At 43.5% G+C, this 18,086-nt stretch overlaps 1 non-coding gene across 3 annotated transcripts; it reads right to left on the minus strand.

The window, feature by feature from the left end:
- Positions 1–8,348: 8,348 nt before the first annotated feature.
- Positions 8,349–17,226, minus strand: LOC9272060 (uncharacterized). 3 transcript variants are annotated; one of them, XR_010741156.1, is made up of 4 exons: positions 17,015–17,226; positions 16,821–16,901; positions 10,577–13,644; positions 8,349–8,798 (listed from the first exon to the last, which is right to left on the minus strand). It is a non-coding gene; the product is annotated as an uncharacterized protein (transcript). The 3 variants fall into 3 exon arrangements; XR_010741157.1 differs by having other exon boundaries at positions 16,986–17,159; XR_010741158.1 differs by lacking the exons at positions 16,821–16,901; positions 17,015–17,226 and adding an exon at positions 13,811–14,149.
- Positions 17,227–18,086: the final 860 nt, after the last annotated feature.

Genomic DNA, 18,086 nt, shown 5'->3' on the forward strand with positions numbered 1-18,086 from the left:
GAGCCATGCCGTGGCCACCCCCAGCGTCGCTGTGTTGTGCCGCACCTCGGCCGCTGCCCCTCGCTGCCGGAATCCCACGGGAGCCCGCTTTTCCCCGTTCAAGGTGAGCTTCACCATTCCTTGCCGCCTCCGGCCGCTGTTTTCCTCGGCACCACGCCTTCCCCGTGCCACCTAAACTCTCTATCCCCTTCCCCAGGGTCCCGGAGGTCCCCGGCCATCACTCGTCGCCCATCGGCCGCCGTTGGAGCACCACCGCTATCTCGCCTCCGTCCGGTGCCGTGCCGCTTGGTGAGCATCTGTAACACCCTGAAAATTCGACCAATAAAAACAAAACTCTAAAAATACGGACCTTCGAAAACTTTTTAAATTAATTGCATCATGCCAATTTTATTCGCCTATTTTATTTGGATTTGATTTCGAAGTTCATTAATCGCAAATAAAGAATAGTTAATTAGGAATAAACCCTAAAAATAAATTGGCAAAATAAATATAATTTAAAATAAATATTAGGTAAGGATAGAAATAAATAAAATATTATTGCGACCATATTTGTATGAATTAAATTTAAATGCGATGGAATAAGAATTAACTCTAATTAAATTCAAGTAAATTATATAAAAAAATAAAAAAATGGGTAATATTAATCTTGAGTGAATCCATTGGTTGGAATAACACAAATATTGAGTAAAATTCATATATGCAAAAATTAGGAATTATAGAATCAAATTTATATAGGAAATAGACTAAAATAGGGTTAAATAGGAAAAGTCACTATTCATTGCCCCCTAGGTGTTCGATCGCGTTCCCTAGCCCTAACCCCTCCTCTGCCGCATGCGCCTGGCCGCCCCGAGCCCCGTGCCGCCCGCCGTCGTGTCGCGCTGCCGCCCGTCGTGTCGTCGCTTTGCGCCCCGTGCCGCCGCGCGCCGTCGCCGTCGCTGTCACGCCGCCATGCGCCCTGTGCGCCGCGCGCCGATGCCGTCGCGTTTTGTCGCCGCTGCCGCGCCGCGCGCCGTCGCCCGTCCCGTCGCCGCGCCGTCGTCCCGTCGCCGCGCGCTGCTTTCCCAGGCCCCACGCCCCGTGCCCTGTCGCGCGTCACCGCGCCGCCGTCCCGTCGCCGCGCGCCGTTCCCTCGCCGCCTCGCGCCCGTGCGCCGCTCGCCCGTCCTCTCGCCGCCTCGCGCCCCGCGCCCGCGCGCCGCTCGCCCGTCGCGTCGCCACCTCGCGCCCCGCGCTGCTGCCGCGCCGCGTCGTCATCGCATAGCCGTCGCCGTCGCGCCGAGCCCCGCGCCGACCCGCCCATCGCGTCGCCATAAGGCCGCCCGCCCCTCTCCACGCCCTATTAAGCCCGACCGCTCCTCTTCTCCACCCCACACACATCCCCTCCATCTTTCCCCCTCTCCCTCTCCCCCTTCTCCACGCGCCGCCGTCGTCGTGCCGCCACGCCGCCGCCCTTCGAGCCGCCACGCCGCCGCCACGAAGCCGCCGCGCCGCGACTTGCACCGTCGTCGCCATCATCGCCGCCGCCGCCGCTGTCGGTAAGCCGCCGCCCCCCCCCCCCCCTCGCGTTCACTGCCGTTGCCGCCCGGGTGGGCAAGGAGCCGAGAGAGAGAGGGAGAAAGGAGCCGGGAGGGAGAGAAAAAGAAAAGAAGAGGGAGAGGAAAAGAAAGAAAGAAAAAAAAGAAAGAAAGAGAAGAGAGAAAAAGAAAGGAGAAGGAGAAAAAAAAGGAAAGGAGGAAAAGAAAGAAAAAGAAAGAAGAGAGAAAGAGGAAGGGAAAAATAAATAGAAAATTAGAGAGAAATTAAGGAGGATTAGAAAATTTAAAATAATTAGAATTTAATTATAGATTAATTATAGTCGTAGAATTGCAAAATTTAATATAATTATAGATTATTTTTGGTAATCTCTATAAGTAATCAATTCACGGTAGAAATTCAGATTTAATTACTAGGAATTTTAGCCGTGTATTATATTTAATCGTTTAGTCATAGACTAAATTAAATCGTACAATATTATAAGATAATTTTAGGAATTCGTCCGATATTTAGCTCGCGATAGAAATTTCTAACCTATTATACGGATATAATACTCGGGCTGATTAAATTAAAAACTTGTGCTAATAAAATATTTATACCGCGAAATAGCTTAGGATGGATAAATTAAGATCGGATTAGCTCTAATTCACGAACAAAAATAGGTAATGTAAGAAACTGACTTCCGCTCTCGATATCTTCGTGGATTTACTTGGATCTTTATTTGAAATCTAACCGAATTCAAATCGTTTCTTCGCACGTAATTTTAGAGCCAGAGGGAGTTGCGGATCCGAGCGAGGATCAAGACCCACAGAACTACGAGCAAGGCAAGTCATCACTATTCTTTAAACATGTTGATCCCAATTGCGAAACTATTTTGTTTACAAATAAAATTGCATGCAATGATGAACATCCCACTTGTGATTATGCCATGCCTTGATTATTGTTTATCCTTAAATCTTTGTAACCATGATTATGTATGAGTCCCTAGTCAACCATGACAATTGCTTAGAAATGCTACTCTAGATTCATGCATGCTCATATTTAGCAAATGCTATATGCCTGGGCAATTACCTTTGGGAAGGTAATTGAGATGCGACATGTGGAGACAGGAGCGCCACATTGCCATGATAATGATGACATGATTTATCAAAGGGAAATAAAATTAAACAACTATTTTTGACTAGGACGGACGGAGGATTTGGGTGGTATCTGGAAAAGGCTAGTACCGTCCCCGGTCAATTAAAGACCGAGCCATGAAGTTAAGCATGAAACAACCCCCGTACAACCGTACTTCTCGAATGGGTATAGACCTAGCGGATTAGATAGCCGAGCGGAGGCAGTATCCCTGCATAGATGGTTCACCCCTGAGTGAGACAGGTGCGCTACGGTGGGGCAGCCGTTGAGGTAGGGCCGAGAGGCGTGCCCTACATTGGTGTCGCCATTGGTAGGACTGCCATGAGTGTGTGAGAGAGAGAACTTAACTTGAACCATAATTTAATATGTGTGTGAGACTTCTCTTTCCCGGGAGCGCCAGAACTCCTCTCACTGCTAGAAACATGGACGCCTAGAGTGCATGAGGATTTGAGTTCATGGAGCGGGTACTGCCAATGCAAGGTTATCGAAAAGCTTTGCCGTGACGCGTCTCATGTGTTGAGACGAGGCTTATGTGTTGGGCAGTCGCGGAGTGCGGGTAAAGTGTACATCCACTGCAGTGTGAGTAAACCAAATCTATTCGAATAGTCGTGCTCGCGGTTACTGAGCACCGGGACATGTATTACACTTGGCTAGACTCTAAATTCTTAACCTGTGTGGGATGGGATATTGCATGATGATTTTTATGCTGTTGGAGCCACTTCCTGAGAGACGGGAAGGTGGACGTCCTCAGAAAACCATGACGATTCAATGGCGGGAAGCTATCCTTGGGATCACAATGGATGGTGGACAGAACCGTCGTTGTCTAATGTGAACACTAGTATTAAAACTTGATCAGTCTATGCTAGGTCTTAGGCTTGTGAAAAGAATTACAAAACTTGCTTTGTGCAAAAGAACCATAGCCATTCCTTGAATACCCTCTATCATGTGCATTGTTGCTGTGGTGGCTTGCTGAGTACGGTTGGTGCTCACCCTTGCAATATACAAACTTAATCAGAGGTCGGAGATGAAGCTTCGGAGGATCCCTACGCTTACTACCAGGAGGATGATGAAGACGATGGCGCTCAGTAGGTCTTAGTTACGGTCGTTACCTGTGGCAATGGCGTGCCGCTGTCTTAACTCCGCTACCTTATCTACTTCTGCTTTTGGAATGTATCCCGGACCGCTCGGTCCGATGATCTAAGACTATGCCTGCGGGCTTATGATGTAATAATTAGCACTAGACTCTCGTGTATGTGCATTTGGTATGTTAGCTATGAACTCGTGTGTACCAGACTACTTGATCCAGGGAAATGGTACTGTTTACACGATTGATTCCTGTTACAAAAATGGGAGTCCACAGCATCCCCCTTCCTCCTCTCCTTTCCGTCGCCCTTCGCGCGCCCTCTCGCGCCACCGCTCACCGCCGGTGGCCGTGCACCGTCGCATGTCATGTCTCGGCTGGGCCGGCTCTGAGCCGTGCCCGTGCCCTGGGCGCCCTGCCCTGTGGCCGCCCGTGGACCACCCGTGGTCTCGGTCCATGGTGCCGTCCCGGCCGCAGTGGACCGTGTCCACCGTGCGCCCTCCCCCTTGTGTCACTGACATGTGGGACCCGCCTGTCGGCACCGGCTTCCCTTGCTGACGTCAGCGGCGGTCCTTTTCCTTTGTAAAAATAAATATTAATCGCGCAATAATGCGTTAATAATTATAGAAATTTATTTAAATGGCTCAAAACTTCTAAAATTCATATCTAATTCATTCGAACTCCAAATTGGGCCGTTCAACTTGCAAAATTCATCTAAAATTGAGGTCTACATGATTGTTTACTTTTTTATGTACTATTTGTTTGGTTTTTATTAGAGTTTTTCCTCGTTTTGCGTGCCAGCGAGTAGAATCCATCGTTTCGGAAGTCCGCGGTCGCTAGGAAAAGAGTTCAGAAGATCAAAGTTAAGAAGCAAGCAAGTCACACATTCCCCTTGAGCATTTTGATCCTAATTTACAAATGTTTTACCGTTTGCAAATAAAATTTCATGTCTTGCTAATTACATGGGATCAGGGTTTACCTATCTGCTCGCTTGTGCCATGTTTACTTGATATCTGTCCTTTGTCAACCGTGGGTAATAAATCGCCTAGCTTGTATTACTTATGTGACCTAGCTAGAACTTTATGCTTAGCCATGCTTAATTACCACTAGCTCAATTGATGGGATAATTACAGTTTTAGACATCTAGTATCTTGACAAGCTGCGTGCTCGAGACATCTAGCCATGTTTCATGGTCGTAATTATCCAACTAAAATGCAACTGAATGGTGGGCTGTGGGTGCATGGTTTTGTTAGTTGTGCCCATGGCAATTAAGGACCGGTTCACGAGAAACCCTAGAAGAATTACAGTGCTTACCACAAGCGGGAGTGGGTAACTGCTTGATCTGGAGTATAGCTCGACCCTTTCCTAGGCACCGGTGGCGAGGGTGGGCGTCATGGAGTTGGGTCGGCCGGGGTGTCCGGTTGTCCAGCTGCCGGATTCACCGCGGCGCACGAGGGGACTGCCGGCTGCCTTGCGAGGAGTGCAGGTGAAACCTTAGCGTGGTGTGGATGGTTAGGGGAGAGTTATATGAAGGGTCTTGTCACAATCACTCGACATGGTGACGTGTTCATCATGGGCACATGATGACACGGTGACATGCCGGTGGATTGTGTCTTGTGGGTACAGTTGTGCACCTCTGGCCAGAGTAAAACTATTCGAATAGCCATGCCCACGGTTATAGGCGATCAACCAGATTCACCGTGATTAGTCTCACACTTAATAAATCGACCCAATGCACTGTAGTTCAGGTGGATTGGTTGGGCCTGTTCAATGTGGTGTAGCGTTGTTCAGTCGAGAGTTAATATTACCTTAATTACTCAACTGTTTTACTGTTTTGATCAATAAAATGTTCTACAACCGCCTTTATGCAAATAGCCACAAACCATCCTCGTATCCCCTTGCACGTCTGCATCATTGGTATGGCTTGCTGAGTACGGTGGTTGTACTTAGCCTTGCTATTGTTCCCCCTTTTCAGAAGTGTAGTGCTTCTGAGCTGAAGCCGAAGTTAGAAGACCAAGGCTCAGACCCCAGTTGAGTTTTGCCTGTGGAGTGGAGCTGAAGCCCCGCTAGGATCGCCTTTTTTCGCTGCTGTCGTTCTCTTTCGGTGTGAGGACTAAGTGCCTCTTCTGTAAGTATTTTACGCTTTATTTACGTTTGGAACTGTATATTACTTGTCGTTTTGTGTACCCTGGTTGGTCCTGGACAGGGATTTAGTACACAAAATAGTCTAGAAATTTGGGCTAAATTTCTGGGCGTGACAAAAACCCAGCCCGGCCGAGGCCGGGCTGGCAACGATGGCACTCGATCGTCATTCCCCCTACTGAGGGTGTTGTCGTGCCGTCTCACCCCATCTAGTGGTGGCTGCCGGGTGAAAGCCCTGTCAAGGTTTCTCCAGACCTTGACAGACAGCAGCGGCGATGCTACTGTCGCTTCTCTCCATGGAGACGCCGTCTAGGTAGCACCCTTGCCAAAACCTCCCAAACATCTGTTGCAAGCTCGTTCTAGAGTCATTTCCTCTTGTATCGGCGTCCTAGTTTATACAAGTTGGCTATGTCGAAGGGCCTAGGGGGGAGAGCGGTTCTATTATTCTCTCTCACCCTCTCTTCCTAAATCCCTAAGATGTGGATAGAGTGTGTTTTTGTGTCGGTTGTAAGGGTTGGGTTTTGAGCGATCCTAGTTGTAGTTCCTTTGTTGGCTTAGCGGCGGTCGGCCAAGCTTAGAGGCAGCCGGTCCGATGCTAGTCTTCTCCTGGGATTGTGTTTGGCGTCGTCAGTGTGTGGGTGGTGGTATTCTTTTTTCCTTTTCCTGGTTACGATGTCCCAGGATTGTAATCTTATAATTTTTTTCTATTGTATCAATATGAACTTTGCACTGACTAGTTCAAAAAAAAATCTTGTGTCTTTAGGTAGACCAAACAATCCAATTAGTCTGTGATTTTTTTTAAAATATGCTCAAATAATAAAAGCAAGGCCAATGAATCAGGGAAGCATTCAAAAAAATCACATCCCAAAAGTAATGGTGCATCTTTAGTTATACTAGAAAAAATTATCTGGGCATTGCAACAGGTGAAGGCTATTTTATTTTAATCTTATTATTGTCCACTCTGAAATTCATTGTGAGAATTCGATGTTATATGGTTTAGTTAAGGTGAGATTCACTATGGGAATTTGCTTGGATATATAATTTTTTAGAAAATTATGAGCTGCAGTTAGGAGTCCGTTCGTATCAAGTTAGCATGCGAGTTTTTTTACGACTCCTTCTGTATTTTCATTCAAAAGTGAACGAACTTAAAACCCGACTTAAATACGGATCTGTATTTTCAAAAGCAAACGAACTAAAAACCGACTCATACACGGATGACGTACAAAATTACCGGTAAAAACATTTTATAGTAGTAGAGAGTTGCCAAACTTAAAAACCGACTCATACACGGATGACGTTCAAAATTACCGGTAAAAACATTTTATAGTAGTAGAGAGTTCTAAAAACATTTTATAGTAGTAGAGAGTTCCCGTCTGTGTTCTCGCTGAGCTCCTTGAATCGATCCCAAACGGGTGTCTCCTACACTGTGCAGTACAATTGAACTCTAAGGCCCCATGAATTTAGCCCTCACATCCCACAGCCAATCCATTCATTAACTTATATAAAAGGTGATTGACTTTTTTAAAAAAGTTGGCACCTTAGGTGTAACATCTTTATTTATCATCTCACGTCATTTGAACTTAAAAAAAATGCTTGCATAAAATAAAACAAAAAATAGGAAATGCCAATAAGAGTAAAGCGGACCAATTAGGGAAAATCTTATAAGGTCTTAGAAAAAATTGGTTCTTCCTTTTCACCAAAATTGGAACACCCGTTACCATATCCATTGCGTCATTTTTTAGTGTTTAGATGCTAATACCCTTCAGGTGGCATTATTAGTTTCACTACATCATGCACACAAAAGACATAACCCACTAAGGTAGAAATATATAATTGGTTTAAAAGTTATATTAAACTTGATATTCACTTTGTTTTTTTCTTAAAAAAATACTATGGGTCTAACACATCGTAGGGAAGCAGGGGCTAGATAAGTATTCGAATTATGTCAATATGAATCAGTAAGAGGGATTGTTAACTTCATGGAACAACTGAAACATAATTATTTGCAATAATAGTTTTAAAAATTTTGTTAAAAAAGAGAGCCCGTAAACATTCCATTTGAATAAAAACTACTTACTTTTAATTTACACTTACCTGTTTCCAAAACAAAGTATACTTTTCTTTTGAATGATAAGTCAGATCATAGTTAATTTCTTACCGAATGAATATTGTATAGTATGTAGTGTAAAGCCAACGAATAGCTTAGAAAAAGTTACCCAAGCAATACCGATTAATACCGATTAAGAAGGTTTTTCAGACAAGTCACAATTTTTGAAATATAGTATGAATAATCCGGTTGATGGTATATAAGTCTCTAAAGCTGACAATAAGATACACGCCCGCACATTTGCGTGGGTTACCTTTCTAGTCTAATTTAAGAAACTGTTGGGAACAAACTCGATACAAATTGGTAAAACACCTGGAGAATATAATAATAAACAAACTCGACAAAGACAGGGTTTTGGTGCTGTCAAGCAGCAGCATTTTCTGGTTTATACTCAATTTAAAATAGCAAATCAACATACATATCATGGGAGGGCAATGCCACCATGTGCGCCACCCCCGTCCACGTCATGTGCCATCCCACACGCCAAGCATGCCACGCAACTAGACGCACTCCGGCTTGAGCCAGCAAGCCACAAGCAAATACAGACGCAACAAGACAAGGAAAAAAAACAGAAAAAAAAAAAGAACCAACAAGAAATGTTCCATCAGAAATAGACTTCAAAACCATTAGTTCATTACAAACAATCTAGATCAGTCATATGCTGAACCCAGATAAGAGATAAACTTGATATATCCACCAATGACCAATCACTGTAGGGACTTTAGTGTTGTTCTTCCAAGTATATGAATCTTGTATGGATCGATCATCGATGTCGGTGACCGTTGTAGTCAATTGAATCTACCTGCAGTTGGAATTATAGAAGAAATATATCAGATTTGCAGAAAAGAAGTTGTGCCCTTTCAATATGCTCCATATATGATAAGTTCACAATGCACTATAAAAACAGGTTCTAGTTTTTGACCTCCTGGTATAAAAGTTTGAATATTTGGTACAAACATAATGTCTGACATATGTACATGTCTATATAAATAGAAGGCTACTGCAGAACACTATACCATTCCAACAGAATAGATTATATATAACGACATCAGCACGGTATCTTAGTTAGATCTGATATTTTTAATACTAGATAGGTACCAGATCTAGTACCGTGGTACCTGATACAATACCCATAGGTATTATATTTGGTGCCAATGATACCAGATGATACTGCATGGTACTAAATCCTGCTACCTAGGTACCATGCTGACATCATGATGATGTCAGCTATTCCGTTAGAACAGTGTATCGTTTTGTAGTATTATGATATAAATACCATGCAATTAAAATATCAGAAGAACAAATAATTTTGAAATAAACATTTTCATGTTTAAATTTATCTAAACTTGGTGAAAGGATTCCATAGGTTATGAATAAAAATAATATAGATGCATATGGGTTGCACACTAGTAAACTAGACCATATAGCCTTTGCTTACCGTACTACTAAGTAACCTAGTTGAAAACAAAATGGCTAATTCTGTGTATCTTTTCTACACCTCCATCTTGGTGTGCGCACATAATTGTTGCTGATTTACTATGCAGATAAACAAGGAGTACCAAATGACAGCAGGCCGCCATTATAGCCAGCACTCAAAAGTTAGCCACTTAGCTTCAAACAGTCTTATCATTTTTTTTTTTGCCGAACTAATATTTTGGTGCGACTTTTCATCAGATATTTTACAGTGCTGGAACTTCAAAAGAGTGCAAAAATAGTTTTTCTAGGGGAAGTATTGAGAGGTTAAATAACTATTCCTGAATCCTGAACAGTGCCAATTAAAATGTAGGGCCTGGGTACTGTGGGCCTGCTGGTTTCCTATTAGTTGGAAAATACAGATAAGAATAGTTTGTTTCCTTGCTAATTTGGTTTCCCTCAGATATATTCACATGTATTAAAGATAAAAATTACATTGTAGATAGAGTTTTATCTTGTGGGGCCAAGCCAAGTAATCTGTACAAAAAGGTAGAGTGCTAGCATGTATAACTATTACTAGTAAGCAAGCAATGAAGATGAATTAACCTAGTCTCTCCCCCTTTCTCAAAATTGTTCATCCAAATCTATGATCTCCCATCATGTACATACATACATACACATACACGCACACACATATATATACCTCACTATGTTACCTCTCAATTAACACTAAAAACATTTCTAGTTCCCAAGGTCCGGAGAAAACCACGCAAGGAAAATTAACACTAAACATTTTACAAATTGCACTTGTATTCTTCTCTTACCAACCTGTTACAACCAAGAATCGCATGCCTAGTGGTATTGCTAGCCATGCAATTCATTTCCAATAAATCCCTAAATTTCAAATAGGACCTTTACTTTATTTCCCACTATACACCACTGTCCTCCATAACTTCATTTGGGGTTTCTCAAAAAAAAAAAAACTTCATTTGGAAAAATCAACCAATGATGGAATCAGCATGATCAACAAAATAAAGAGGAAAATATAATAAAGCAGTGTTGCAGTAACGGAAACAAACTTGAAATGGAATTCTGTTATACTAGCCATGCAAATCTATAGAATATTTTTTGCTTATTGGCTTATAGAGGTATGTGGATAGATTTGACCTGAGAATAGAGCCTTTGGGCAAGGCCTTCTTATAGTATTGCGCTGACTGCCGCTTGTAGAGCAATGACTGATCATAGCCACCTTCTTTCTGAGGCCACACTAGGTTATCCCACCAATCCTTCTCACAGTATACTATGGGTCTTGGTTCATGCAATCCTTGGACGTCAGGCAGGTGTCTAAGACTACAGCAGCCCCTGATCATGATGGCCTCCAGCATGGGAGCTGACATTATTTTTGCCTCACATATCCCTTTCAAGCTGGGAAGCTCATGCAGGTGGACGTGCTTCAGCTTTGGGAAATCAATAGCATCATTGCTTACTGTCCCCTTGGAGTTTGCTGTGTTCAAAGGGAAAACATATATGAGGCTGGTGCAGTACAGGATCTGAATGGTCTCCAAGCTTGGTAAGTTGTTGGACAAGGGAAGTACATGGATGAGCCTAGGACAGGAATCCAGATGTATATACTGCAGTTTCTTGAAGGAATCAACATTTACATGCTTGACTTCCATGCTCCAAATGCAGTGGGCTGTTTGGAGATGTGATGCCCAGAAGGTCTCTAGCCAAGAGAAAGCTACGATTTGGTCATGGTCTCTGAGTTTGAATACAGAATGTAACTTGGGGCATCTCTCAATACAGCACCACTTAATCCGACCCCAATTTGATCCAGGAATACTAGTCATCCAAGAGTCATCATGCACGTTTAGAGAGTGTACAATGTCTATGAAATTTCCCAAGATATTGTCATTCCCCTGCAATTGTTTTCTGTTTCTGATCTCTACCTTGCAGCTTCTGTTGCACTTTGACTCTAAAGGCAGAGGCGGGCAAGGACAAATCACAGGGGCAACACTAAGTGCAACAACTCTGTCAAATATATCACTGCACATATTCCCTGCAACTGTTCGATCAACATGGGCATTCCTTATTTGTTCACTACTGCACTGCTTACTTTGTCCTTCATCTTTGCAATAATTAACAAAAACAGGTGACATGCAGAAATGCACATGGTGACTTTGCATTGCAAACAACTGTAGAAACCGAAGAAGCCTAGGATCCATGATAACAACATGTGATTGGAATAATTTATCATCATCCTGGACAGGTGACAAGCTATTTTGTCGTTTGCCTTCCAGATGTACTCCAACTGTATCTACATGTAACTCATCCAATTGTGGTTTTGTAACATCTGACCACTTTATTGCACAAAGATGCAGACAACCAAACAGAAGAAGACGATTAAGTTTTTCTGCCTGCATGGCATCCAGGTCAAGTTTTTCCAATATTGTGCCGGAAAGATCCAATTCCTCAAGTTTTGGCAGTCCACTCAAGATTAGCTTTTTTAACCGGCAACATCCAGATAATGAGATTTTTGTAATATTTGCTGCCTTTGGATACTGTTCTGATGCTGCAACTAAGCTGAATTCCTCAAGTGATACCGGAAGGTTGCTATCACTGACAGAATCCAACCCAACACAACCATCAAGAGTGACAGTCTTCAGACATGTTGCCTTGGACAGGTCAGGAAAAGCTTGCATGGTAGAGTTACCTGACAAGTCTAGAATCTCCATCTTTTCCATACCTGAGAATGTGAATGTGAATGGATCCTTTTCATCTTTGGTTGCCGTATAGTCTTGATCAATCGTCTTGATTACACGAAGCTTCTGTATCTTGTTATGCTGCCGTTTCCAAATATGTCTCAAGTTGTGCAGTTTCACTCCCTTAACATTGAGCTCCCTGACATTGTTCATTTCCTCAATCATCTGTGGGGAGAAAACCCACTGTGTGTACTGTAGGTCTAGCACCCACAAACCATGAAAACAGTTCCAAGACTGAACCTCCTCTCCAGCATCAATGTTCAGATCAAGGCAGTTATCAAGCCCAAGGAATCTCAATCCGCGGCAACAGAGGAAAGGAGGTGAAGCAAATCTAAAGGTACAGAGGCTAAGTTTTAGCACTCTAAGGTTCTCTGCATGTTGAAACATGTCATTATAATTTTGTAAAAGATGTGCAGGGTTGAGCTTTGACTTAAAAAAATATTCTACTAGTTCCACCGTGTCTTTTGATTCTGTGTCAATTTGGTGTTCTGCCAAGAAAAATGATGACACTGTTTGAGCCACTGCTGAGGCAGCCAGGAACCCATAATTACTTGAAATCAGGTGACTTGTTGAAATCCAGTTGTCAGTGTTCCGCATCATGTGGTAAAGTCCAGGGTCGTCCCATTCTTGCCACATCTCTTGTTGTAGAGCATCAGCAATCTCCCATTCCTGAATGATCCCATCACACACCCAATAGTTTGAAGCATGAACTGCCCAGTCATAGTCAATGATGTCTCTGCCAACAAAATTAAGTTTCGATATATACAACCAACATTTGGCAATTGTTGTAGGGTGCAGCTTGGCTACTCCGGAACATGTGTTGGAAGCAATTTCTGCCGCCTCCTCACACAATATATCCCACCAATGGCTTTGATCCTGGAACTCCATCCCATATATTTTGTTATGGAATTCGGCAGCAAGAAAAACATCTGCCTTTTGCACCTTGTCCTGAATTTTGGTACTCAGCCGAAACCTGCCCCTGAAGGTCCACAATATTTTGTTTCCCTTATACAGCTGATATAGAGGCAGACCAAAATTAGTTACATCTTTTATTTCATTATCACTCCCATTATGAAAAACCACAAGAAATCTTCCACTCATTAGGACATCATTAACAGCTATTCCAACATCATTGATCACGTCTCTGGAGCTTTCATCTTTTCCATTGATATCATCAGCCTCATCCTGCTCATCAATAAGATCTTTTGCTTGGGTCATCTCTAGTTTCTCTGCAATTTTCCTCTGCATTTCCCTTATGCTTTTCCACCTCGAGCAATCAATGTGGATTATCTTTTCAAACCTCAATTCTGGGTCCGTGATCTGGCCCAGTGTAAGCCGTTCGGCAACAGCTCTGAGGACAGCAGATACACCCAATCCTTCCCAACCATCAAAATAGACCACATTTGATACATCTGATTTCTTTAGTTTGTCAATTATACTATCAACAGCCTCAGCAACATTCTCTGCGGTAATTACCTGCAGTGGTTAACAGTAATTAACTGAGGTTAGCTCAGCTCAGCTGGGTTGCGTACAAAGTAACACGACTGTCTAGAAGAAGAAAAATCAAATGAACACTATATTCAGAGAAAAAAAAATGAAACTATATATTTAGAGGGGGGGAAATCCTTATTTGCTACTCCACTTTGAGCTGTCACCAAACTAGGTATGCCGATGTAGGCGAGGCTGGTGATGTGGAGACTTGTTGCCGCAGCCACCGTCCCCCACCTCGTCCATGGCTGGCGCCGCCTCCCCATCCTAAGCATCATCGCCCAGATCTAGTTTGGTGTCAAGCGCATGCGAATGGCTGCTACTTGGGGCCATCAGCAACTGGATGGCAACTGTGGCGGGCTGGCGGCAAGGTCAGGAAGCCGATGGAGGCGGGAGAGGAAGAGTTGATCAGCAAATGGGAGACGAGGATGGGCGGCCAACGGCCATACTGCCCATCAGCCATGGGGATGGGAGAAATAGCAAGAAAGAAAATGAAGAGGGAGGAAGGCGATGGTTCATGGAAATTTAAGTATTTGCTACTATTCTATTTATCAATTATCCAAATGCCAATTTTAATTTTGTGCTGGTAAATTTAACGCCCCGCGCTTTGTTACGGGATATATATTAGATAGCGTAGAAATAATAAAATGATTTGGATTGAAATATCGTGAAAAAGATGATTTGGCATGTGCATATTTATTTTGGGAGTACCTATAGAACATTTGACATTTTTCTAGGAGAAAAACTTAAATGTAATTACAATCTAACTAGTGTGTAACTAGAGGTTTACTCTGATCTAACAAAAAGTATCAAAAAGTATCTTGAGTATCAGTACATCCAACGATCGGAAACGATTTGGTACCGTGAGATACCAGTACCTCGAGGTACTTTTTGTTTGAATAGCGCAAATCTCACGTAACTAAGATGTACTTACTCCGTTTCACAATGTAAGTCATTGTAGCATTCTCCACATTTATATTGATGTTAATGAATCTAGATAGATATATATGTCTAGATTCATTAACATCAATATGAATGTGGGAAATGCTAGAATGACTTACATTGTGAAACGGATGGAGTAATTTATATGTAAGAAAGTTTTGATCGAAGGCGGGACCTCGAGCCCACGAGTCGCCCACGCGCCAGTGGCTCGGGGGCAAACCCTAGCCGCCGCCGCCACCCACCCTCCTCCCCTCTCTCTGCCTCGCCGCCACCGGAGTTCACCGCCGAACAACCATGCGGGGAGCCAGGATGGCGAGCGGGGCCATACCGCGGCGACGCGTCGTCTCTGGCAAGAGGGAGGCGGGGCGGAGCGCGGAGCGCGGTGAGCCGAGCGGAGCACGGTAAGCCGAGCGGAGGGCGGCGCGCTCGATGGCGAGGGAGGCCGGGGATCCGGCACCGCGGTGGCTAGATCCGGTGCTCCCGCGGCCGGATCTAGCTGCACGGCGCAGGGCGACGGCTCCATCATGGGCACGGAAAGCTACGGCTGAAGGCCGCCAGCGGCGGCGGCAGCGGCACGAGGGCCGCGTGCCGGCGAGGGGAGGACTGTCGCCCGCTTGGCAGCATGCTCGTGCCTCTCTCCGGCCGGCCTGGTGGTGTGCGCGGGGAGGAGCTGTGGGGTGGTGGACTGGGCTAGCTGGTGGCTGAGAAGATGATGTGGTGGTTCAGCGACGGTTGTTGTGTGAGGTGGTGGTGGCAATGGATGGAAATCGCTGGCGAAAGCCTTGCTTAGCACTTGGCTGGCATGACGACGGCGATGCCCTTTGGCACCGTTTCCTTTCTTGGAGGCGTAGTTATGGCATTTTTCTTCATCGCTATCAATCTCCAGGTGAAAACTATGTTCCGGTTTCCGGACGGACGGTGGCGGCGTTTCATGTCGTATCCTTCATTGGGGCATCGTCTTGGAGAACCTTACCCTTGCTTCGATTACTGTTAGCGAACTCCTGTGTCAGCTCGAAGCACTAGATGCCTAGGTTTTGGCGAGGCCTTCTCCTTCCTGGCTCCATTCTTGTATTGGTGGCATCCAGCTTCTTCATTTGTCTCTGTCAGGTGGAGTCGAAGCTGCAACGTCATTGGGGTGCGACGTTGCTTGGCAACGATAACATTTGCAGTTTCTCTCTAGGGATGTTGGTGTTGCCAGTGCAGGTTTTGGTGCCTCAGGGGCTTTGGCTGATGTCTAAAGTATGAGCTTGGTGTTGTTTTGCTCGTTTTGGCGGTGCCTCCAATGATGTTATGATCGCCGTGGAGTCGGAGCTCTGGGTCGCTGGGCGGCAAAGGTTGGCAACGATGACACGTGCCTTGTGATGTCAAAGTTGTATGCCGCTTCTTCAGCTTTTCGACATCGATGTTCGCCTTTGGATTCTGCCGTCGTAGTTTGGTTAGAGTTGTGTGGTGCTCAGTGTGTTGTGTTGTTTGTACCGGTCGTGGTTGAGGGGCTTGGCGAGTCTACTTGCCGAGAGGTTATTTTTTCTTTTTCTGTAACCCGTCTAGTTTTTTACTTCTGCTTAATTGAAATATAATTTGCAGTTCCCTGCCGGTTTAGTTTAAAAAAAAATTATATGTAACTTGATCATTTCCTTTTTCAAAAAACACAGCATCCCAAGTGGCTAGTGCCGTTGACTTGCAAGCAGCAAGTCTTGAGTTCGATTACCAACTTGCGCGTGGAAAATTTGTAAGTTTTGAGGAAATAAATCTTAAAACAAATTGTACATATATTTAGTATATGCTTAAATGTTGAGCTTTGTGTGCTTTAGCCAAAGCTCAAACGATGAGAACCTTAGCCACGTACTCCTTTCGTTTTTTAATATATGATGCCGTTGACTTTTAGATATTCATCTTATCCAAAAACTTTGTGCCAACATTAAAAATATAAGTCATGCTTGAATAACCTTAATCATAAATCATCATAAAAAATAAATAATGATTATAAAGACGAATAGTCAAACATATTAAAAAAGTTATTTGTATTATATATTAAAAAATGAAGGTAATACTACTTAAAAACTTATCAGTGTTGGACAAAAATAGCAACACACATAGAAGAGAGAACAGCAGGACGTGCTGCGTCAGGTGGCATCGCGTCCAGGTGAGCCCCGTCATACATGAATCGATAAATCATCTTGTGCATAAATCATATTGAAAACAATATTTTTGCCAATAAATACCTCTCGGAGCATAATGAATTGCCCTCAAGACCAGCAAATCAGGGCAAGTGGAACCCAGATCTCACCAATCAGCATCACACCCTACAAAAAGACATGCATTCAGTGTTGGTTTCTTCGAAAAATTTAGATCGGTTCTCCAAACAGAAAAAAAGATTGAAATTTTACTAGTTAGAGAGAAGGGACAGAAGAATCACTTCTCATTTGGAGCTGGGAGAGAAAGGGAGAGAGACCAATTAAGAAATGATAGTGAAATTGAAGCAATAAGCAAAGTGCGTGTCTGAGGATATCAGGCAGAAGATAGATGGAGCTTAGCACCAGTGATCGATGCAACTGGTATGAATATATTGTCCCTAGTTTGAGTTTCGCTCCTTTTAACAAAGCTTCCAATGCGTATCACTTTTGAACAAAGCAAAAGGCAAAGCTCTAGCATCACTTGTCTGGGTAGTTTATACCTTACTTCCTCCGTTTCACAATATAAGTCATTCTAGCATTTCCCACATTTATATTGATGTTAATAAATCTAGACATATATCTATCTAGGTTCATTAATATCAATATAAATATGGAAAATGCTAGAATGACTTACATTGTGAAACGGAGGGAGTACTTATGAGCAACAGGAACAAATTGTGTATTGCCATATACGGAACACTAACACACCTTTAAGAAAGCGAATTACGTGATGTACTCCCTCCGTTTCAAAATGTTTGACACTGTTGACTTTTTAGCACATGTTTGACCATTCGTCTTATTAAAAAAACACGTACTAAAAAGTCAACGGTGTCAAACATTTTGAAACGGAGGGAGTATAAAGTTTTGAGATATCATTGAACACCTCCAAAAAAATTCTTACAGTGATGCATGCTGCGCCGATGAAGAAACAAATCACAATGGTAGCTGTAGATGTTACTTTCTCCGTTTCACAATGTAAGTCATTCTAGCATTTCCCACATTCATATTGATGTTAATGAATCTTACATCAATATGAAGGTGGGAAATACTAGAATGACTTACATTGTGAAATGGATGGAGTAATTATTCTCTCTATCTTTATTCTCTTTTCGCTTTACCAAAAGAGAATTGGCAACATGATGACAGAGGCTCGAGAGAATGAAGACAGAGTTAGGGTGAATTCTTTTGTGTTTGTGTGTGCGCGCGTTTTTGAAATCGAATGCTTTTCCCTGTTCATTGATCTAAAATTTGCAATATGCTGATGATAATCGTTCGGGATCGGATGCCTCTTCCGAATGTACTTTTTTCCATCCA

Source organism: Oryza sativa, chromosome 4, assembly GCF_034140825.1.
Source record: "Oryza sativa Japonica Group chromosome 4, ASM3414082v1".
NCBI classification, from domain to species: Eukaryota; Viridiplantae; Streptophyta; class Magnoliopsida; order Poales; family Poaceae; genus Oryza; species Oryza sativa.